This window comes from Hemitrygon akajei, chromosome 9 (assembly GCF_048418815.1).
Source record: "Hemitrygon akajei chromosome 9, sHemAka1.3, whole genome shotgun sequence".
Classification (NCBI taxonomy): domain Eukaryota; kingdom Metazoa; phylum Chordata; class Chondrichthyes; order Myliobatiformes; family Dasyatidae; genus Hemitrygon; species Hemitrygon akajei.
Genome location: NC_133132.1, coordinates 96,407,278 through 96,430,734, shown reverse-complemented (window position 1 = coordinate 96,430,734; position 23,457 = coordinate 96,407,278). Strand labels below are relative to the sequence as shown.

At 41.0% G+C, this 23,457-nt stretch overlaps 1 protein-coding gene across 6 annotated transcripts in view; it reads right to left on the bottom strand.

Annotated features, from left to right (window-relative positions):
• Positions 1–23,457, bottom strand: part of LOC140733344 (uncharacterized) — a 148,446-nt gene that overhangs the window by 77,851 nt on the left and 47,138 nt on the right. For 4 of the 6 annotated variants that reach the window (XM_073056555.1, XM_073056553.1, XM_073056556.1 and 1 more), the window contains one exon: positions 18,125–18,313. The gene's annotated coding sequence lies outside the window, so the exon portion shown is untranslated. Of the gene's footprint in view, positions 1–9,073; positions 9,226–18,124; positions 18,314–19,251; positions 19,338–23,457 lie in introns of those variants that run through there. The other 2 variants (XM_073056557.1, XM_073056552.1) reach the window with 2 other exon arrangements.

The following is a 23,457-nucleotide window of genomic DNA, read 5'->3' as shown; positions in this document are numbered from 1 at the left end:
GTTGTAAATTGGGGGACCGCTTTGATGAGCACCTCTGCTCTCTCTGCCAAAAGCAAAACTTTCTGGTGGCCAAACATTTTAATTCTGATTCCCATTTCCATTCTTATATGTCGGTCCATGGCCTCCTCTTACGCCAAGATGAGGGCACCCTCAGGGTGGAGGAGAAACATCTTATATTCTGTCTGTCTGGGTAGCCTCCAACCTGAAGGCTTACCTTCTGGTAATTTTTTCTCTCCTCCAACCCTCTTCTTCTATTCCCCACTCTGGCCTTTACCTCTTCTCACCTGCCTATCACCTCCCCTGGTGCCCCTCCTCCTTCCCTTTCCCCAATGGTCTACTCTCCTCTCCTATCAGATTCCTTCATCTCCAGCCCTTTATCTTTCCAACCCACCTGGCTTCACCAATCACCTTCTTGCTATCCTCCTTCCCCTCCCCCCAACTTTGTATTCTGCCATCTATCCCCTGCCATTTCATTCCTGAATAAGGGTCTTGGCCCAAAATGTTGACCATTTATTTTGATAGCTGCCTGACCTGCTGAGTTCCTTCAGCACTTTGTATGTGTTGCTTCAGATTTCAAGCATCTGCAGACTTTCTCACATTTAAAACTATGTTCCCTTGCTTGAGACACTCCCACTAATAAAAACATCTCATCTCTGCTGTCATGTCCCCTTAGGATCTCATGTGCTTCAATAAGATTACTCTTCGCCCATTTAACAAAATTCAATGAATACAGACCTTGCTTATTTACAACATGGAAGAGTACAACACAGCATGGTCCCCTTGGCCCACAGTGTTGTGCCAACTTATATAAACCTGCTCCATGTTCAAACTAACCCTTCCCTCCTATACAACCAATAACCCTACATTTTTTCATGCATCTGTGTACCTATCTAAGAGTCTTTTAGCTCTTTTTAGAAGAGTCCTCTCAGCCCAGCAGTTAGCCTGAGGAATTTCATGTGGATTATCTACAATGCTTCTTAGGAAAGGGGATCAAAACCGTTAACAGTACTCCAGGTTTTGGCTCACCAACATCTTTTAGAATGGGCATGTAAACACAAATCAGGCAGCACCTGGTGAGAGGGAACCAGTCAGAGATTATAAAGGAATTTTACTCCTGAAGATAGTGGGCATGGCTGAGGTATTAAACAAATACTTTACATCCATTTTTGCCAAGGAAAATCCAAAATGATGGAGTCTCACCAATGCTTGATGTAGGTCCAAACTCACAGAGAGGAGGTACGAGAAAGGTTAAGATCATAAGAGCAGAATCAAGCAATTCAGCCCATCAAGTCTGCTGCACCATTCCTTCATGGCTGCTTTATTATCCCTCTCAACCCCATTCTCCTTCCTTCTCGACATAACCTTTGGCCCCCTGAGTAATGAATAACTATACTCAAGGACTTGGCCTTTACAGCCATTTGTGGCAATGAATTCCACAGACTGACCAACCTCAGGCTAAAGAAATTCCTCCTCATCGCAGATCTAAATGAATGTCCCTTTATTCTGAGGCTGTGCCATCTGTTCCTAGACTTTCTCAGTATTGGAAACATCTTCTCCACATCCACTCTATCTAGGCCTTTCAGTATTCAATTGGTTTCAATGAGATATCTCCTCATTCTTCCAAATTCCAGTGAGTACAACCCCAGAGCATTCAAACACTCCTTATAGGTTAACCCTTTAATTCCCAGAACCATTGCAATGAAAGTGCTCTGCACCCTCTCCAATGCCAGCACATCCTTTCTTAGATAAAGGGCCCAAACCTGCTCACAATACAATACTCCAAGTGCAGTCTGACCAAGTGCCTTACAAAACCTCAGCATTACACCTTTGCTCATATATTCTAGTCCTCTGGAAATGAATGCTAACATTGCATTTGTCTTTCTTACTACTGACTCTACCTGCAATTTATCTTTTAGGGAATCCTGCACAAGGACTCCCAAGTCCCTTTGCACCTCTGATTTCTGAATATTTCCCATTTAGAAAAGAGTCCACACCTTTATTCCTTCTACCAAAGTGCATGAGCATACACTTCCCCACACTATATTCCATCTGCCAATTCATTGCCCATTTTCCCAATCTGTCCAAGTCCTGCAGACTCCCTGTTTCCTTAACAATACCTGCCCCTCCACCTATCTTTGTATTGTCTGCTTGTCAGCTTAACCACAAGCTGCTCTAAAAAGCCATCTCATAGGCATTCCATCTCCTGGGATCCAGTGCCAACCTAACTCGTCCTTTTTGTACAGGTTATACCTTCCCCTGAAGAGATCTCAATGATCCCACTGCACCAGATCCTCAGCCACTCATTCATCTGTACTATCATCCTATCCCTGCCCTGACTAGCACTTGGCACAGGGAGTAATCCAGAGATGACTACCTCAGATTTTCCTGTTCTTCAGCCTCTTCCCTAACTCCTCATATTCACTGCACAGGACTCTTCTTCTTTTCTATCAATGTTAAGGGTACTAAAAGAGGATAAATACTGAATTCAACTTTGTGAGGTAAAATGAAGTAACTACAATGGTCCCAAACATAATCTGCCAAATTGTGCAAAGAATCAGGCTGGTGCCCAAGGAGGAATTTCTTTATCCAGATGGTGGTAACCCTGTGGAATTCATTAGCACAGACAGCTGTGGAGGCCAAATCTTTGAGTATATTTAAAGCAGAGGTTGATGGGTTCTCGAAAATAAAATCAACCAATGTTTTGTATCTCTAAATTCTAAATCCTTTGCAAAATGCTTAATCCATATTGCCTGTCTTGTTGAAACCACTGTTCTGCTCAAAGAGTGGGGTCTTAAGGAAATAATAGAAACATCCCAATATTTGCAAAATATCAAGTGGCAAAAGGGAGGAACATAAAACATGAACAGGTGAATTTATGGGATTAGGAATAGATTAATTTTAGTAATTCCACCATTTGAAAACCTGACATGGAAGAAATGGAGATTTCTAAAGGAAATAACAAACTTTACTAAACAGGGCCAAGAATTATTCTCTTTTTGCAATTTTTTTCAATCTATCCTCTTACTTACCAATTAAATTCACTGAAAGATTCTATAAGAACATTAGTCTCTGATCATTCTTTAGCAGTGAAAGAATCAACTTCTGTGTGAACAGAATCCCATGAAAGAAGATGAAGTGTTGTTAAGCTGCTGTTGTCAAGATAAATAGACTTTTATCTTTTTCTCTGTAGATTGGATTGGATTTTGAGGATTTTATTTTCTGTCCAAAAGCTGATGCCATTGATCAACGGGAAGAGAATTCATTCTAATTCCTGTGTTATTTAATTCCACAGCTTGACATTTTTCTACAGATATATTTAGAGATTTTCTTTTCTGAATGCTCCTTTGGTAGAGCTTCTTAGTGCTGCCCTTATCTTTTTATGACGAAATACTGTAAACTATTGAACAATGGGAGGTCTTGAAGGTGAAGCTATTTTGGTTAGAGTACAAGTACATTCACATTTTTCTATGTACTGGTTACCTGCGCTGCAGACTACATGCATTTAAAATTATATTTTATCAAATTATTTATGGTAATATTTTGGTTTACGTGCTGTGTGTGACATGTTTTGTATGCGCACTGTGGTCCAGAGGAATGTTGTCTCATTTCATTGTATACATGTACAGTCAGATGACAATAAATGTGAACTTAAACATGAGGGACAAAGTTCCTGAAGCTGTGTGGATAGCTTTATTCAGCTCAACACGGAACTGATTCCACAACCTATAGACTCACTTTCAATGACTCTACAAACTGATGTTCTCAGTATATACTGTATGCATATATGTATGTGTATCTATCTGTTTAATTTTTTTTGTATTTGCAGAGTTTATCTTCTTTTGCACATTGGTTGTTCATCAGTCTTTGCTTGTGTGTAGTTTTTCATTGATTCTATTGTATTTCTTTGTTCTACTGTGAATGCCCACAAAAAGATGAATCTCAAGGTAGTATGTGGTGACATGAATGTACTTTGATAATAAAGCAACACACACAAAATGCTGGGGGAACTCAGCAGGTCAGGCAGCTTCTATGGGAATGAATAAACAGTCAACATTTTGGGCCAACACCCTTCATCAGGGCTCGAATTTGAATTTTTGAACTTGGAGGGAAGGGAAACGAAAGCCAGAGCTCCATCAGTGAGCAGAAAGATAGAGATAGCAAAAAGAATAGACCAGGACAAATAGAGCACCTCAAAATTTGCCAGGTCATTAATGTAAGTGGACTGATTAAAAAAGTTTAGAGGGAATTAAACAACAAAATAAGAGAGAAGGCATGAGAAAAGCTTCAATTAGCATGAAACAGGATCAAGAAATATTCTATGGGGCTTGTCAACATGAATCAGGCAACAAGTGGAGAGAGGGGGCCAATTAGACACAAAAAAAGAAATTCTATTTATTAGAGATACAGCAGGATAACAGGGCCCTTTAGACACAAAAAAAGGAATTATTTTTATTAGAGATACAGCAGGATAACAGGGCCTTTTAGCTCAACAAGCCCAGGTCACTCAGTAACATCCATGTGTCAGACGAGCCTACTAATCCATGCATCTTTGGACTGTGGGAGGAAACTGGAGTACCTGGAGGGAGTCTACGCGGTCATGGGGAGAACGTACAAGCTCCTTACAAATAGTGGCAGGAATTGAATCTGGTGACTGGTGCTTCACTTCTGTGAAGCCCAATTTTACTGATGAAGATAGACGATATGGGTGAGGTTTTAAACCAATACCTTACCTCAGTCTTCAGCAAGGAAGAACAGACCAAAACTGTGGACAATTCTCCAAATCAGACCTCACCAACATCTTATGCAACTTCAACAAATCATTCCAACTCCTGTACTCAATACTTTGATCTATGAAAACTTTCTTAATGACCCTACCTTCCTGTGATGCCACTTTTAAAGAATTATGGATCTGTATTCCCAGATCCCTCTGCTTACTGCACTCCTCAGTGCCCTATCGCTCACAGTGTAAGACCTACCCTAGTTGATCCACCTAAAGTGCAACAGCTCTGCATTGAATTCCATCTGCCATTTTTCCAGCTGGTCCAGATTCCACCTCAAACTTTGATAGTCTTCCTCCATGTCCACTACTCCCCCAATCTTGGCATGAACCACAAATTTGCTGATCCAGTTAACCACATTATCATTCAGATTGTTGATATAGATGACAAACCGCAATGGAAAACAACTCCGATTCCTATGGCACACCACTAGTCACAAACCTCTAATCAGAGAGGCAACTGTTTACAGCCACTCTCTGACTTTTTCCATGAAGTCAATGTCAAATCCAATTTACTACCTCATTTTGAATGCCAAGTGACTGAACCTTTTTTATCAACCTCTCATGCTGGACCTTGTCAAAGGTCTTGCCTAAGTCCATGCAGACAACATCCACAGCCTTGCCTTCATCAACATTCCTAGTTACGTCCTCAAAATACTCTATGAGATTTGTTAGACATGACTTACCATGCAGAAAGCCATGTTGACGATTCCTAATCAGTCTCCGTCAATCCAAACGCTTATCTATCCGGTCCCTTGAGATACCTTCACCTTCCAATGACTTTCCCACTACTGATGTTAGGCCTATAATTTCCTGGTTTGTTCTTATAGGTTTAGTTAAACAACACAACATTAGCTACCGTCCAATCCCCTGGCATCTCACCTGTGGCTTAGGATGTTCTAAATGTTCCTCCTAGGGCCTCTGCAACTTCTGTACTAGTCTCCCAGGGTCCGAGGAATCATCTTGTCATGCCCTGGCGATGTAACCACACTAATTCCAAGACAGCAAATGCCTCCTTTATAATCTGTATAGGGTCCATGACTTCACAGCTGCATTTCCTCTGATCTATAGACCCTGTGTCTGTCTCCTGAATAAATACAGATGCAAAAAATCCATTTAAGATCCCCCCAGCTCTTTCAGCTCCATGCATAGATTACCACTCTGATTTTTCAGAAAACCAATTTTGTCAACTGCTATCCTTTTGCTCTCCTTAGAAGCCCTTAGGATTTTCCTTCATCTTGTCTGCTCGAGCAACTTCATGCTTTTTAACCCTCCTGATTTCCTTCTCTTACATTTCTTACACTCCGAGGTCCTCATTTGTTCCTGCCTGCCTATATCTACTATGCACATTTTACTTTTTCTTAACCAAGCTGTTAATGTCTCTCAAAAACCAAGGTTCCCTAAGCCTGTATTCCTTGCCTTTAATTCTGACAGGAACATACAAACACTGTAAACATACAAACATTTGAGAAGGTGCTCCATTGCTGAAACTCACAGAATAAAATGGAATGTGACAGCATGGGTAGAGTACTGGCTGAGAGACAGCTGTAGAGAAAATCTGCAGATGCTGGAAATCCAAAGCAACACACACAAAATGCTGGAGGAGCACAGAAGGCTGAGCAGCATCTATGGAAGTGAGAAAAATAGTGAACATTTAGGTCTAAGACTCTTCATCAGGTCCTGCCTGACCTGCTGAGTTCCATTAGCATTTTGTGTGTGTAGCAGTAGTGAAAAGATCAGATGAGAGGAAAGTGTACACTGGAGGTTCCAGGGCGGTACTAGACCATAAATAGTCAATGTTTTGGATTGTTTATATTGACCTTTTTGAAGGGTCTCGGCCCAAAACATCGGCTGTTTATTCCTCTCCATAGATGCTGCCTGACCTGCTGAGTTCCTCTAGCATTTTATTTGCTTTACTCAGGGTTTCCAGCATCTGCCGAATCTCTTATGTTTCTGATACTAGACTACTGTTTTTCATTATTTATATTAATGACTTGGGCGTGGATTCATGGAGCACAATTTCCTAACCAAAACAAGGAGACGGAATTATATGAGGATAATAATAAATTTCAACAAGATTAAAACAGGCCAAAGAAATGGGCAGAAGGTGGCAGACCAAATTTATTGCACTGTTACTTTTGGTGAGAAGAATAAAGTGTACTTCATTAGGTTCACTTGTACACCTGCTCATTAATGTAAATATCTAATCAGCCAATCATATGACAGCAACTCAATGCATAATAGAGCAGACATCTTCAGGAGGTTCAATTGTTGTTCACACCAAACATCAGAATGTGGAAGAAATGTGATCTAAGTGACTTTGACTGTGGAATGATTGTTGGTGCCAGACAGGGTGGTTTGAGTATCTCAGAAACTGCTGATCTCCTGGGATTTTCATGCACAACAGTCTTGAGAGTTGATTCTCACAGAGAATGGTGCAAAATACAAAAAACAAATCCTGTGAGCAGCATTCCTATGGGTGAAAACATCTTGTTAATGAGAGAGGTCAGAGGAGAATGGCCAGACTGGTTCAAGCCGACAGGAAGCTAACAGTAACTCAAGTAACCACACATTACAGCAGTGGGGTGCAGATGAGCGTTTCTGAATGCACAACACATTGAACTTTGAAATGTTATCATTTCAATGGGCCACAGCAGTTTATACCACAAACATTCACTCAGTGACCACTTTATTAGGTACAGAAGGTACTTAATAAAGTGGCATGTTGTTTGTTAATGTGAATGATTCACTTCACTGGATGTTTCAAAGTTTAAAGTTCAAAATAAATTTTATTATCAAAGTACATATATGTCACCATATACAACCCTGTGATTCATTTTTCGTATACTCAATAAATGCATAGAATAATAACCATAACAGAATCAATGAAAGTCTGCCCAATGAGCATTCAACCAGAGTGCAAAAGACAACAAACCAGGCAAACACAAAGAGGAGAAATAATAATAAATAAATAAGTTATAAATATCGAAAACATGAGATGAAGAGTCTTGACAGTTAATCTATCGGTTGTGGGAACATTTCAATGGAGTAAATGAAGTTGAATGAAGTTATTCCCTTTGGTTCAAGAGCCTGATGGTTGAGGGGTTATAATTGTTCCTGAACATAGTGGTGTGAGTTGTGAGGCTCCTGTACCAACTTCTTGATGGCAGCAGCTAGAAGAGAGCATATCCTGGGTGGTGTGGGTTAGGTTGGGAACTGGTCGGAATGGGCATTGGCCCAAAGAACCTGTTTTCATGCTGTACAAATCTGTGATTCTAAGATTCTTCTAGTTCAGAAATCCTGATACCATTACACAGTAAAATTCCACACTTCAGATCTCTCATCTCTCAGACAAATTCCACACCAGAAGGCATTTTCTTTTCACTCCCGTGCAGCTTTTTAGCTTTTAATTGACATTTATGAAATCTATATACTTTTACTCATAAAATTTAGTAGAACTCTGTCTAATAAAAAATGGACTAATACAATCATATTAGCAATGAGTTTCATTTGTAAGGATGTCATTCATTAAAACAATATCTTTACAACTAATATTACTCTTAGATCTGAAAGATAATTAAGTGTACTTTTCTTCCACAAGAACTATTGTGTTCCACTTCCCTGCTTAATCTGATGTCTTTTCTAAGATAAATTAAGATCATCTTTATTTGTCATCTGTACATTGAAATGTACAGTGAAATGCTTCATTTGTGTCAAATCCAAACAGCAAGGATTGTGCTGGGCAGTCCGCAAGTGTCACCACACACCTGGCACCAACATAGTGTGTCCGCAACTCACTAACCCTAACTATGCAATCTTGGGAATATGGGAGGAAACCCACATGGCTACAGGGAGACTAACTCTTTACACACAGTAGCAGAAATTGAACTCTGATCTTACAGTTAACGCTGTTGTAGCTTTACGCTAACCACTACGCTACCATACCACCCCCACTATATTATAACAAAGATTTTTAACATAATACAGATTTAAGTGCAAATCTTACACATATTCCTTGTGTTGCAGGAAACTAGACAAAAATATCTAATATATTAATTGTATTGCATATCTATAATCCTTTTAAGATTTACAGAGCTTAATGTGAATTTTTTAAGTTAAACTATTTTGTATTTGTCAAATACAGGTCAGAAAACAACCATGCAATGTTGGATTAAAGTAAATACATTCACAAAGTCTGAAGTATTGAACTTAGCTATATTTTAGGGATAAAATTTGTTTCGTTCTTACTTATAAGAATATTACAAGCGTCCATTGCATAAAAAGGAGACAACTTACGTATTCCTCAACTCCAGAACAAACGGGCAATCCTGGAAGATTCAATGTGTAAGTAGATTCAGTGAAGTGTACTACAAAGGCAAGAGTAAAAAGTTCAACTATGGCTGTGAAGAATTTTACCGACAAACTAAGCACAGCCCCTATTTGTTCCTAAATACTGAAGCAAATGATATACTCTTCCTGCAATGATTGACAGCAAGTGTGTACAAATGATGGTGTTTCCAGCTTGTGCTCAGGACATGTAAAGGCTAATAGAATGGTGGATTTGGTTCTCAAAAATATTTTAATTTTGAATACAAGGTAGACTGTGCATTTGTTAATATCAGAGTAAATACTCATTTTGGGATTTTCATAGGTTCTCATAAATATGGAATGAAATACGTTAATACATATTCTTAGTGGAACCAAACAAAATGTTACAATCCACACTCAGGGACCACTTTATTGGGTACATTTGTATGCCTGTTTGTTAATGCAACACATTGGACCATTGTCACACCACCATCAAGAATGCCTACTGTGCTATTCCACGCCCTCACTTTGGGCAGTCTGATCACCTGGCTGTACTTCTACTCCCCAAGTACAGGCAGAGACTGAAGACTGCAGCACCAGTAGTGAGGACCAAGAAGATATGGACAAAGGAAGCACGGGAGTGGTTACAGAACTGCCTTGAATCAGTGGAACTGGACTGTATTCAGGGATTCATCTTCAAATCTGAATGAGTATGCCACAGTTGTTACCGACTTCTTCAAACCTGTGTGGATGAGTGTGTGTCTTTGAAAACTCATTGTATGTTCTCAAACCAAAAGCCATGGATGAAACAGAAGGTTCATTGTCTTGTTACGAATGTGGAGCAACTCTGAGGGGCCGAAGGGTGCAAAGTCACCCCCTCCTTTTTGAGAATCGCAAGATCGCTATTATTCCTGCGTCTGAGACCCAGGAAATGAGAGAGATACACATCATGTCAATAGTGAGAGAGCGAGACGCAGGATCACAGCAAAGGCAGTTGCCATAGACACCGCAGAATACACAAGGTTTGGAATGTCTCCTGACATAAGCGGAACGGAACCACTGATTACTGCCATTGTCTCTTGGAGAAGGAATTGTGTATTGAGTACTGTACTATTCATTGAAACCCCTCAGGGGTCAACCAGAGTGGTCTGGTTGAGGGATTGCATCATCCCAACCTGATTGACATCTGAGACCCCGTGAGTGAGAATAAAAGAGGGTCAGGGGAACACCCCTCAGACGCACCAGGAGAAACGCTAGAAATCCAGTGACAGCGTTTTATAGCGAAAGCCGGTGGGAGCTCGTGTGCGTCCTCCCTTGCCTGGGTGGCGGGCTCATCACGGAACGGTCTAGCTAAAGGATGGATACGGATCACTACCGTACCAAGGAAAGTCGGCAAGTTTTTCTCTTTCTCTCTCTCTCTCTCCAACAATTACAACACAGTGACGAACAAACGGCTGCAGCCTGTATGAACTGAAATGACCTTTAGATTTCCATCGGACAATTCATTATCCCCTAGACAACGATAGAGCTTGTTTCTTATTGATTATTATTATACCCGCACTTTCAGGTTTAGTATTGACGACGTATATTATCTGTATATTTGCATTGATATTATTTTTGTGTATTTTTGCTAATAAATACTGTTAAAAATAGTATCATCAGACTCCAACGGACGTCTCTATCTTTGCTGGTAAGTAACCCAGTTACGGGGTTCGTAACAGTCTGCTGAGAGCTAGATCATATGGAGCCAGTGATCATTAATGGAGAATGTGTGGAGCAGGTTAAGACCTACAAGTATCTGGAGTACAGTTAGACGAGAAGCTAGACTGGACTGCCAACACAGATGCCTTGTGCAGGAAGGCACAGAGTCGACTGTACTTCCTTAGAAGGTTGGCGTCATTCAATGTCTGTAGTGAGATGCTGAAGATGTTCTATAGGTCAGTTGTGGAGAGCGCCCTCTTCTTTGTGGTGGCGTGTTGGGGAGGCAGCATTAAGAAGAGGGACGCCTCACGTCTTAATAAGCTGGTAAGGAAGGCGGGCTCTGTTGTGGGCAAAATACTGGAGAGTATAACATCGGTAGCTGAGCGAAGGGCGCTGAGTAGGCTACGGTCAATTATGGAAAACCCTGAACATCCTCTACATAGCACCATCCAGAGACAGAGAAGCAGTTTCAGCGACAGGTTGCTATCGATGCAATGCTCCTCAGACAGGATGAAGAGGTCAATACTCCCCAATGCCATTAGGCTTTACAATTCAACCGCCAGGAGTAAGATATGTTAAAGTGCCGGGGTTGATTGTATTTAATGTATTTAAGTAAACTACTTAAGAACTTTTTAAAAGCTATTATTAATGCTTTTTGAGAGAGTGATTTAGATGCATATCATATTTTTACTGAGTTAAGTATTGTATGTAATTAGTTTTGCTACAACAAGTGTATGGGACATTGGAAAAAATGTTGAATTTCCCCATGGGAATGAATAAAGTATCTATCTATCTATCTATCTATCTGTGGCACTTAAGTCTGGCGACTCAGGCCTGTACAAGAAAACAAGGTATCACTTGCAGAGGGCTCTTTTGAGAGCAAAGAGACAATTCAAGCCAGGCTGGAGGCAACATCAGAAGCTCATCAGCTCTGGCAGGGTTTGCAGGACATCACTTCCTACAAAGCAAAACTCAATAGCATGAATGGAGGCACAACTTCACTACCAGATGAACTCAACGCCTTCTATGCCCGGTTTGAAAGGGAGAATATAACTGCAGCTGTGAAGATCCCTGCTGCACCTGGTGACACTGTGATCTGTCTCTGATGTACCATCAATAACTCTAGGAGACTAGAAGTGAACGATAGGCTTTTATTAACAGTGAAAAGGGAGCACGACATCTCGGAGACTGAGGGAGGAGCAGTGCCCCAATCGCCTTTATACAGGGGTCTGTGGGAGGAGCCACAGGAGCAGTCAGCAGAGGGGTGTGTCCAGACAGGTATACATAGTTTACCACAGTCTCGGAGCCCGATGTTAGGCTGTCTTTGAGAAGGGTGAACCCTCACAAGGTGATAGGCCCTGACTGAGTACCTGGTAAAGCTCTGAAAACTTGGGCCAACCAACTGACAGGTGTATTCGAGGACATTTTCAACCTCTCACTGCGATGGTCAGAAGTTCCCCTTCTGCTTCTAAAAGGCAACAATTATAGCAGTGCCTAAGAAGAGTAGCGTGAGCTGCCTTAATGACTATCGTCTGGTAGCACTCACATCTACTGTGAAGAAATGCTTTGAGAGGTTGGTCATGGCTAGAATAAACTCGTGCCTTAGCAAGGATCAGGGCCCACTGAAATTTACTTATCACCACAATAGGTCTATGGCAGATACAACCCCAATGTCTCTTCACACAGCCTTAGATCACCTGGACTATACAAACACTTGTGTCAGGATGCTGTTCATCGACTATAGCTCAGTGTTTAACACCATCATTCCCACAGTTCTGATCAATAAGTTACAGAACCTGGGCCTCTGTACCTCCCTCTGCAATTGGATCCTCAACTTCCCAACTGGAAGACCACAATCTTTGCGAATTGCTAGTAATATCTCCTCCTTGCTGATGATCAACACTGGTGCACCTCAGGGATGTGTGCTTAGCCCACTGCTCTGCTCTCTCTGTACCCATGACTGTGTGGCTAGGCATAGCTCAAATACCATCTATAAATGATACAACCATTGTTGGTAGAATCTCAGATGGAGATGAGAGGGTGTACAGGAGCGAAATATACCAGCTGGTGGAGTGGTGTCGCAGCAACAACCTTGTACTCAATGTCAGTAAGATGAAAGAGCTGATTGTGGAGGTCAGGAAGGGTAGGATGACGGAACACAAATCAATCCTCATAGAGGGATCAGGAGTAGAGAGAGTGAGCAATTTCAGTTTTCTGGGTGTCAAGATCTCTAAGGATATAACCTGGTCCTAACATATCGATGCAGCTATAAAGAAAGCAAGACAGCAGCTATATTTCATTAGTACAGTGAAGAGATTTGGTTTGCCACCTAAAACACTCAAAAACTTCTATAGATGTACTGTGGAGAGCATTCTGACAGGCTGTATCACTGTCTGGTATGGTGGGGGTGCCACTGCACAGGAACAAAAGAAGCTACAAAAAGTTGTAAAATTAGTCAGCTCTGTAGTATCCAAGACAGCTTCAAGGAGTGGTGCCTCAGAAAGGACCCCCATCACCCAGGGCATGCCCTCTTCTTGTTGTTACTGAGTATATATTTCAGAAACCCGACTCTCTAATATCTAATGTGGCAGCATGTTAAGCATAAAAGCATTCAGACATGGTCAAGAGGTTCAGTTGTTCAGACCAAACACCAGAATGGGGAAAAAATGTGATCTAAGTGACTTTGATTGTGGGATGATTGTTGGTGCCAGGCAGGGTGGTTTCAGTATCTCAGAAACTGCTGATCTTCTGGGATTTTCACCCACAACAGTCTCCAGGGTGTACAGAGAATAGTGCAAACAAAAACATCAAATAACCAGCAGTTCTGTGGGTGAAAGTGCCTTGTTAATGAGAGAGGTCAGAGGAGAATGACCAGACTGGTTCAAGCTGACAGGAAGGTGACAGTAACTCAAATAAGCATGTGCAGAAGAGCATCTCTAAGAGCATGATACATTGAACCCTGGATGGGCTGCAGCAGCAGAAGACCACGAACATACACTCAGTGACCACTTTATTAGTTACAGGAGGTACTTACGAAAGTGGATCGGAGTGCATGAAAACATCCCTTTATGATTCAAATCCATTATAAATACAGTAAGGTTTAGGCATGCCATCCATTACAGCCTGTACATGCTGAGCTACTCACACCTCATTAACACTTCAGATGCCCTTCATTCAACAGCAATTAGTAATCATCAACAAATTAACCATTTATTGACTTAGTCTTTGTAGGAGCCGTTTTATGTAGGAAAACACTTTGTATCTCGTGACCATAATGCAATTAGTTCTAAGGTAATTGAGGAAAAAGATAGGTGTGATCCTTGGGTTGAGATTCTAAATTAGAGAAAGGCCAATTTTGGTGGAATCAGAAAGGATCTGACAAGTGTGGATTAGAACTAGCTGGTCACGGTATGTTTGGGTGTTTTGATGTAAAATGTGACAAATAAAGCTGAACTTTAATCTTTAAAATATTTACCTTCAGCTTTTGTTAGTTGCCTTGTGAAAGACTTTCTTTGTTAGCTCTCTCTAAATTAGCTATGGCTGGACCACATTTCCTGTTCAAAAGGACTATATGCGTGCAGTTTAAGATGATTTGGGTTGATTGTGGTATGGTAGTGTAGCAGTCAGTGTTACACAGCAATCCAAGTTCAAATCCACTTCCGCCTGTAAGGAGCTTGGATGTTCTCCCATGACCATGTGTGATTCCTGCAGGCACGCTGGTTTCCTTGGAATATATTTACCACTATTAATTACATCTTTTAATGTCAGTCAGCATTGACACCTCATACATTTATTTGGATTTAAGGCCTATTTCATTTTCGACTACATGAGTTTTTGATCTATAAAACATTTTACATATTATGTTCACAAGAGAAAATCTCTAAGTACTGCTGAAGGGTCTCGGCCTGAAACGCCAACTGTAGTCTTTTCCATAGATGCTGTCTGGCCTGTTGAGTTCCTCTAGCATTTTGTGCGTGTTGCTGACATATTATGTTCACTTTTCTCCAGGCCCCCCTTATCAACAAGATTATTAATAAACTTTTCCTCACTGCACAATGCTCAATCTAAATTTGTTTGCTTCCTTTTATTGCACCGTCAATATAGCGATCTTGAAATCCATTTGTTAAATGTGCTATAAATGTTTCCTGCATTTTTATTGCTAATTTGATTTGCCTGATTTACTTGTACATGAAAGCCTGCCATGATCCTTGTATTACAATTGTTACATATGCCTCTAATTTCCTGATATAAAACTTTTCCTTCGATACCAATAATGCCTGGAGGCCTGTAGGCATCTGCCACAAATATTTTCTGCCTCTTGCTGCTTCCAAGCCCCACAGTGATTCTGCTTCTTCATTTTCCAAGCTGAGCTGCTTTCTCAGAACTGACTTTATTCATCACGTATGATAGCCAGAGAGTGGTGAATCCATGGAATTCTTTGCCACAAGCAGCTGCGGAGCCAAATCTTTTTGTGTATTTAAGGCAGAAGTTGATAGATTCTTGATTGGTCAGGGCATGAAGGGATATGTGGAGAAGGCAGGAGATTGGGGCTGAGAGGAAAATTGGATCAGCCATGATGAAATAGCGGAGAAGACTCGAATGGCCAAATGGCTTATCTGTTAATCTGTTAATGGTTTATAGCTAATCTGGCCTTAAGGTCTTATAGATGAACTACCTCATTTCCTATTTTGCTCAAAGATCAAATGTACTGACAGTTGTTATGATCCCACCCCCTCCTTCTTGAGAATCGCAAGATCGCTATTAATTCAGGTCTTGGACCCAGGAAATGAGAGAGAATCCTCAAGGTTTTAGAACGTGTCCTGACCCCTCAGCAAGACAAAGCAACGGATTTGGCCATTGTTTCTTGGAGACACCTTTGTGGATTGCGATCCTATACTACGTGCCAGCTCTCAGGGCAATGTGGGCTGGGCTACGAGGAGAGATTGCATCATCCCAACCTGATTGACATCTGAGACCCCGTGAGTCCAGATAAAAAGAGGGGCTGTAGAGACGGCCCCTCAGACGCACCAGAAGAGACGCTAGCGATCCCGTAATAGCGGGTAGCCATTTGAAGAAAGCCACGTGTGTGCGGTTCCCGTTGCCTGGGAGCCGGTGGCTGATACCACAGAGACGATTTTCTTGAACTAACAACGGGGAACCAACTCCCCCGACACATCGGATCGGCCTCATCAACAGACCCGGGCAAGTTTCTCTTATCACAATTCTCTCTCTCTCTCCAACAAGTGAAAACCCAGCGGTCCCCAAAGGCTAAAGCCTGCATGAACTTGAGAGTCTTTTATATTTCCATCGGACAATATTTTTACCCCTAGACAAAACGATAGAGCTACTTCTTATTGATGATTATTACTATACCCGCGCTTTAGATTGAGTATTGACGACGTATATTATCTGAATGTTTGTATTAACCTTACTTTTGTGCCCCTTTATAAATAAAAACTTTTAAAAATAGTACCATCAGACTTCAACGGACCACTCTATCTTTGCTGGTAAGTGACCCAGTTACGGGGTTTGTAACACAGTTAAGTGTCCTGTTCATGTTGGCCTCCTCCAGGGTACTAGAGCATGCCACGATGAACAGAATCTCCACCATGGGTAAAGCAATAACAATTCCAGTTTGGCTTCACTATCTTATGGTACACACTGGGGTTTGGAGGAGTGAGATGGGTCTGGATTGGAACATAGAAGGAAGGCTATGTGGGAAGGAAGGATTGTATGATCATAGATAGGCTGTAGGGCCTGTACTGCGCTGTATTGTTCTGTGTTCTAATGATAATTGGCCACTAGGGCAACTCTGATGGCTCTTGGCAAAGTATTTTTTGGCAGTTCCCTCCTTTGGGCAATGTTGCAAGGATAGGAGGAGAATGGTTTTACTCTGGGGTGGACAACAGCTTTTCTTTTGCCCTGAAGTGACTACATTAACAGTCCTGGCAATGACTGGTTACTGTCGAGTTTTGACTCACTCAAAACCCTCTACAGATAACTCGGCAGGTCAGGGGAATTGGATCATTGGAGCAGTTTTACACCCTTTATCTAGGAAAAGATGTGCTGTCAGTTGAGAGGGTTCAGAGGTTCATGAGAATGATCCCAGGAATTAAAGGGTCAACATATGAGGAGTGTTTGATGGCTCTGGGTCTGTACTCACCAGAATTTAGAAGAATGGGGGGGGGGGGGGATCTCATTGAAACCTATTGAATATTGAAAAACCTGGACAGAGTGAATGTGGAGAGGTTGTTTCCTTTAGTGAGGGAGCCTAGGACCAGAGGACACAGCCTCAGAGTTGAGAGATGACCATTCAAAACAGAGATGAGAAAAATTTCTTTAGTCGGAAGGTGGTGAACCTGTGGAATTCATTGCAGGCCAGTTCTTTTGTATATTTAAAGTGGAGGTTGATAGATTCCCCATTCATCCAGGCATCAAAGGTTACTGGGCGAAGGCAGGAGAATGGTGTTGGGAGGGATAATAAAAGCCATGATGGAATGGTGCAGCAGGCTCGATGGGCCGAATAGCCTAATGCTGCTCCTATGTCTTATGGGCATGAAATAAACAGTCAATGCTGCAGGTCGAGATCCTTCATCAGGATTGGAAAGGAAAGAAAGCCAGAACAAGAAGGTGGGGGAGGGGGGAATACAAGCTGGCAGGTGACAGGTGAGACCAGGTGAGGAGGAACGTGGGTGGGTAGGGCTGGGAGGATGAAGTAGGAAGACAGGAGATGATAGATGAATAGGTTGTTATAATGAAGGATCTTGTCTGAAATGTTGACTATTTATTTCTCTCCAGAGATACTGCCGGAGTTGCTGAGTCCCTCCAGCACTTTGTATGTGTTGCTCTGGATATTTTGCATAAAGTGTTCATAGATTGAAAAATTTGACCACCAGTGCATAGCCAGAGTGCTAAGTTTGGAAAATAATGTGAATAGCCTTTATGATTTACAAATTTTTGCTCAGCAGAGTATTTTTCAGGAACACAAACCTTTCATAAATAACTCGTAAAACTAAAACTGTTGCCTCCTGAAACTGACAAAACAGTGGAAGATTGATTTTTCTGTAAGGGAATGAAGGCATTATCAGACACAGCTGTATCACCTTAGTGCCTGCACTATGCCACGTAAACATATTGTTGTGTACATTAGATGTAAACTCACTATACAGATCATATACTCAAAAACACTTAAGCACGGCATAAAGGGATTTTATTAACTATACACTATATTATTCATTCAGAATCTTTGTTCATGTATGAAACCTAAAAATCTTTCATAATATAAGAGTCAGTTGAGAGTAAATCAGTCCTGCAATGCAAATTAATTAACATACTTACTGTTAACAGACTACTGTCAGGTTCAGAATTGGTCCAGATGAAGGGTGTCAACTTGAAATGTTGACTGTCCATTTCCTTCCCCAGTTGCTGTCTGATTCACTGAGTTCTTCCAGCTTTTTGTGTTTTGTTCTTGATTCATGCATCTGCAGTCCCTTGTGTCTCTCTCTGATACTTCTCATGCATTAGAAACTTCAAATAAAATAAATAAGCAAAATTACTTCATATGATCATCCAAATTATTTAGAAATTGGGCAATTTAATGCCTCAACAGTTATCAGTCTGTGATAATATTAGACTGTGACAGAATTACAACAATACTCAGAATCACTCAGAGCCTTTATAGAACTAAGACCAGTTTATAATATAATATTGGTTTATTATTAACCGACATGACATAAAGGAGAAAGAGAGTAGAAACTGGAAAACAAGCCCAGTGGAGTACAATATACTGCTGTTCATTCTACAGGTACCTTTACGTTTCTTCAGACCAAGTAGTTGTAAAGGACACAAAATTAAATGTAACATTAACAAAATGTCTAACCTTCTCATACAGAAATAGAAAGGTGTAGCATCATACAGCTTATCCACTTGAGTGACTTTACACAAAATTTATAATGAGATCTGACCTTAAGAATATTAAAGAAATTTTTACATTGTAAAACTTCCCGAATGAAGCAATGTTCTTCCTTCTCATTATTTCCAAGTCTTAATATTGATTTGTTATTTACTGGCAGTCTCAGCTGATGGCCCTTGCTTAACAAAACCTGAATGCTCAAACCTGCACTGTACAAAGGCATTCATTTTAATTTAGCTTACAAGTAGCAAACCATGGCCAAAGTTAAATAATGATGCTTTTTAAAACTTAATCAATTTGTAAACAAATGTCATAGCTTAGAATTGAGGGTTCCAGGCCTTATCATCTCTCTGAGAAATAAACACAGAGATCAGTTTCTAATATAAAGTCATGAAAAGTCAAAAGCAGACATATAATATGTGCAAATAAAAACTATAGTCTTTGATATTCAGCTCAAAACTTCAATCAAAAACTTAAACTCTAAGGGACATGCTGAGGTTGTAAGCCAATGAAGTTTTTATAAATTAAACCAATTCAAACTAAATATACTTACTTACTTACTGCCCGTTACACCTGCCTTCATTAGGGCAGCAATGAAGGACCTCCTTCTCTGTCTGTCCTGGGTCACACAGCTTCCTTCATTGTGCCAGTAACTTCCTCTTAGTTTTCACTACAGTCAGCCATGCAAGTCCCCGGTGGAGACTCAGGAATACCGTTACACACAGACGTAGAAGGATTCTTTATTGCTGTTTCCATAACATTTTTGTTTGGCCAGTCAGGGTTGTTAGCGCTGAACTGAATCCCCAAACCTGGAGGACCGATGGACCACTCTTAGTCTGGCCTCTGCCCTTTGACCTGCCTACCAAGAGCAAAGCATAAAGCCCTGACTCCAGCCAGCATAGCTCTGGGTCACTGAGGCAAGCAAGCCTCCAAACCAGGACAAGTTTGTGGTCCAACTAGAGGTCAAAATAAATATGTGACTCAAATATTGTCACAATGGCATAATTTAATTATATTAAAACAACAAACACATTTAAAAAAATCTCCTGTGCTCTGCAACAAGCAAAATGCTGGAGGAACTCAGGAAATCAGGCAGCATTTAGTGAGGAGAATAAACAGTCAACTTTTTGAGCTGTGAAGCTTCAGTTTTCAATACAACAGGTCAACTGTTTATTCTCTTCATGAGATGCTGCCTGACATGCTGAGTTCCTCCAGCATTTTGTGTGTGTTGCTCAAGATTTCCAGCATCTGCAGAATCTCTTGTGTTTATGACTTGTACCTTGCAGTTGTCAACTAGATGGTTTCAAAGGTATCAAAAGTTTCAAGGGTCCAATTTAATGTCAGAGAAATGTATACAATATACATCCCGAAATGCTTTTTCTTCGCAAGCATCCACAAAACAGAGAAATATCCCAAGAATGAATGTTAGTACCCCAAAGTCCCCCCCAGCTCCCCTCCCTCCCTCGCATAAGCGGCAGCAAGCAACAATCCCCCTCTCCCCACTGGCAAAAATAAAGCGCACCCACTACCAGCACCCAACCGTGGTGGTGATAATATTTAAATCACAACATTCTTAAAGTGTCAAATAAGTTGTATTACTTTCAGGTTACTACATATATTAAAGTTCAAAGTAGCTTAATTATGAAAGTACCATATACAAATCTGAGATTCACTTCCTTGCAGGCATTCACAATAGAACAAAATACAGTAGAATCAATGAAGAACTACACCCATACAAAGTGGCAAATAAGGAATGTGAAAACAAAGACAAACTGTGCAAATACAAAAAAGTTAATAAAAGTACAAGAGTTGTAGAATCCTTGAAAATGAGTCCATAGGTTGTAATTTGCCCCCACCCCCCACCCCAACTGCCAATTTGGCTAAAAGTACAGAACTGTATTACAAAAGAACTGCAGACTAACATGTCTTTATTTATAAATTCAATGTATTTTCCTCATTCCCTGAGAAGAAGATAGTTCAGTTTGCATTATGATATCACCAATAAAGGATTAAGGATCAAACTTAATTCACCAAATATATTTACACGTATTAGGAATTTGCTGCGGTGTGTTGGTGTGACATGCAACAAAAAACAGCAACATTCAACAATTATAAAGAACAGCGAATTACATAAAAATAACTTGAGAGTTTAAAGTACAGATATGGAATAAAATGTACCTGATCATATAAATACCAACATGTATTTTTGTACCGTATTTATTGTAACGTCTCAAAATCAGTTTTAGCAGAGCATATGAAAACTTCTGGTTCCAGCACAAAATCATCTGGCTGAGCTGGTTTCTGATTTATGATGTATAAATTGCATATACAGTACAATAACATACATTATATATTTAAATAATTTCATATGGTATAAAAGGAGGCATACGATCCATCGAGTCTGTGCTGGTTTTAAGAACATTCCCATCAGTTACACTTGCACAATTATTTCCTTATGACTTACTCTTTTTCACATGCTCAAAACTTTTACCTTGATTAACCAACCTGAGGCACTGGTCTAACAGTATGTTGCAATGGAAAAATTGATGACATATCAAATCCTCCAAAAATCTCATCAATATCCACCATTGCAGCCGAGTACAGGCCCTTCAGCCCACAATGCTGTACTTACCTTTTAACCTACTCTAAGATCAATCTTACCCTTCCCTCCCTCAATTTTCAATAGTCCTCAATTTTTCATTCATCCATGTGCCTGACTAAGAGCCTTTTAAGTATCTCTCATGTATCTGCTTCTACCACCACCCTGGCTCCACTCTCATCCTCCTTCACTCCAAAGAGAAAAGCACTGGCTCGCTCAGCCTATCCTCATAAGACTTGCTGTCCAATCCAGGCAACATCCTGGTAAATCTTCTCTCTAAACCTTCCACGGCATTCCTGTAATGAGGATACCAGAACTGAGCACTATATTCCAATATCCAACATTTGGCTTCGGATTGGTGGAACAGGACATGTACCGTATTTTGAAAGGTAATGGGGTGAATCAAGCTGACTGAAGCAGAGTTTACACCCATTCTGACTTTCATGTTTATCTGATTTCTGAGGACACAAAAGTGTAAGTTAGTTACAAGTTGGAAGTCAACTGACAGTGCATTGGTATATTCATTCCTGGAGAAATTCACATTAATGCCAGCAGCAGAACAGTGCTGTGCTCATGTTTCATCGCCGTTCTCTAGGGTAGGCACTCATATGACAGCAATCTTGTTCATTTGAATTAAGTTACTGATCTTGTAATTTCATTTTAATGAACAAGGAACGTGGGCACAGGTGCGTGCTTCAATGATTTTACGTCATTTTAATATTGTTAATAAGGTGTTAGAATTTGAATGCATTTTAATTAAATTTATCTTTACATTTTTAAATTGTTCCTAATTCATTTGAATAACTTTGTCATTGACCTATCCTCCTACTTTTGCAGGTCTGTCAAACAGTTTTTTTCTGTGAATTCACATTCCGATTATAGCCATACATCAAGGTATGTTCTTCTTTATTTTGTAGCCTGGGGAACCTAGGCTGTAACTTACGTCTACTGCTAGTAGCACGTGTAAAATCCCTTTGTACAGTGAGATCTTTCACTGCTTGAGTCAATTCACAAAGGGCTTTGCCCTGCTCTGCGACTACTTTAAGGACATCATCCAGTGTGACAGACTCAGATTCCCGAGCTTTAACAATTGAGCACTGTGCCTGGCTACTGCTACACTCTGACTTTCCAGACTTTGTATTTCCCAGGGGCTCTTCTGCGAGCCACAGACGAGTCTCCTCTCTCACTTATATCATTGAGGACTCAGGGTGGTCCTGCACGAATCTGTGGAGCTCCCTTCTGAGGGAAGGATCCCTGATCCCCTCTATAAATTGACCTTTTAGCACCACCCTCTTATTGGTCACGGCATCGGGGGAGTGCTTCAGTATCAAGTTAAGAGCTTGGGCTAGGCCATGTGTGGTGAACTAGATATACCTGTCTGACTGCTCCTGTGGCTCCTCCCACAGACCCTGCTGACTGCTCCTGTGGCTCCTCCCACAGACCCCTGTATAAAGGCGACTGTGGGCTGCTGCTCTCCCTCATTTTCCCCAGGATGTAGTGTTGTTTATTCTTCCAGTCAATAAAAGCCGATATCTCACTTCCTAAGTCTCAGCGTGAGTTATTGATGGTGCATCACCATGTGAAACTCTCTTACATCTTCACCCTCACACTGGTTGCGACTGTAGAAGCTATGACCACAGCTGGGGTGCACTACGCTTGTCTCTAAAAGCTTCCCTGAGGTAGGTGAACAAGTCATCAGCCCAGTCTTCCCCAGCATCACTGCTTCCTCTAAGGCTGCACTCCTGAGCAGGGACATGACACAGTCATACTGCTCCTGGTCAGACTGATTTCTAGTATGAAGTGTATGTTGTACTTTTTCAATAAAGTCATCAACAGACCTGATGCACCATCAATAACTCTCTGAGACGGCAGGCGAGATATAGGCTTTTATTGACTGGAAGAAAGAACAAGCAGCAATTGACCACCATACTACATCCTGGAGACTGAGGGCCGGGCTCCGGCTCCAATCGCCTTTATACCGGGGTCAGTGGGAGGAGCCACAGGAGCAGTCAGCGGGGGGTCGTGTCCACACAGGTATATGTAGTTCACCACAAGACCTCCAATCTTTCTCAACATCCCCCATAAATAGAACACCGTGTCTTTCTCTTGGGATATATACATAGGACCTTTTGCTTAATTTATCTATGGTTGCCATGGCTT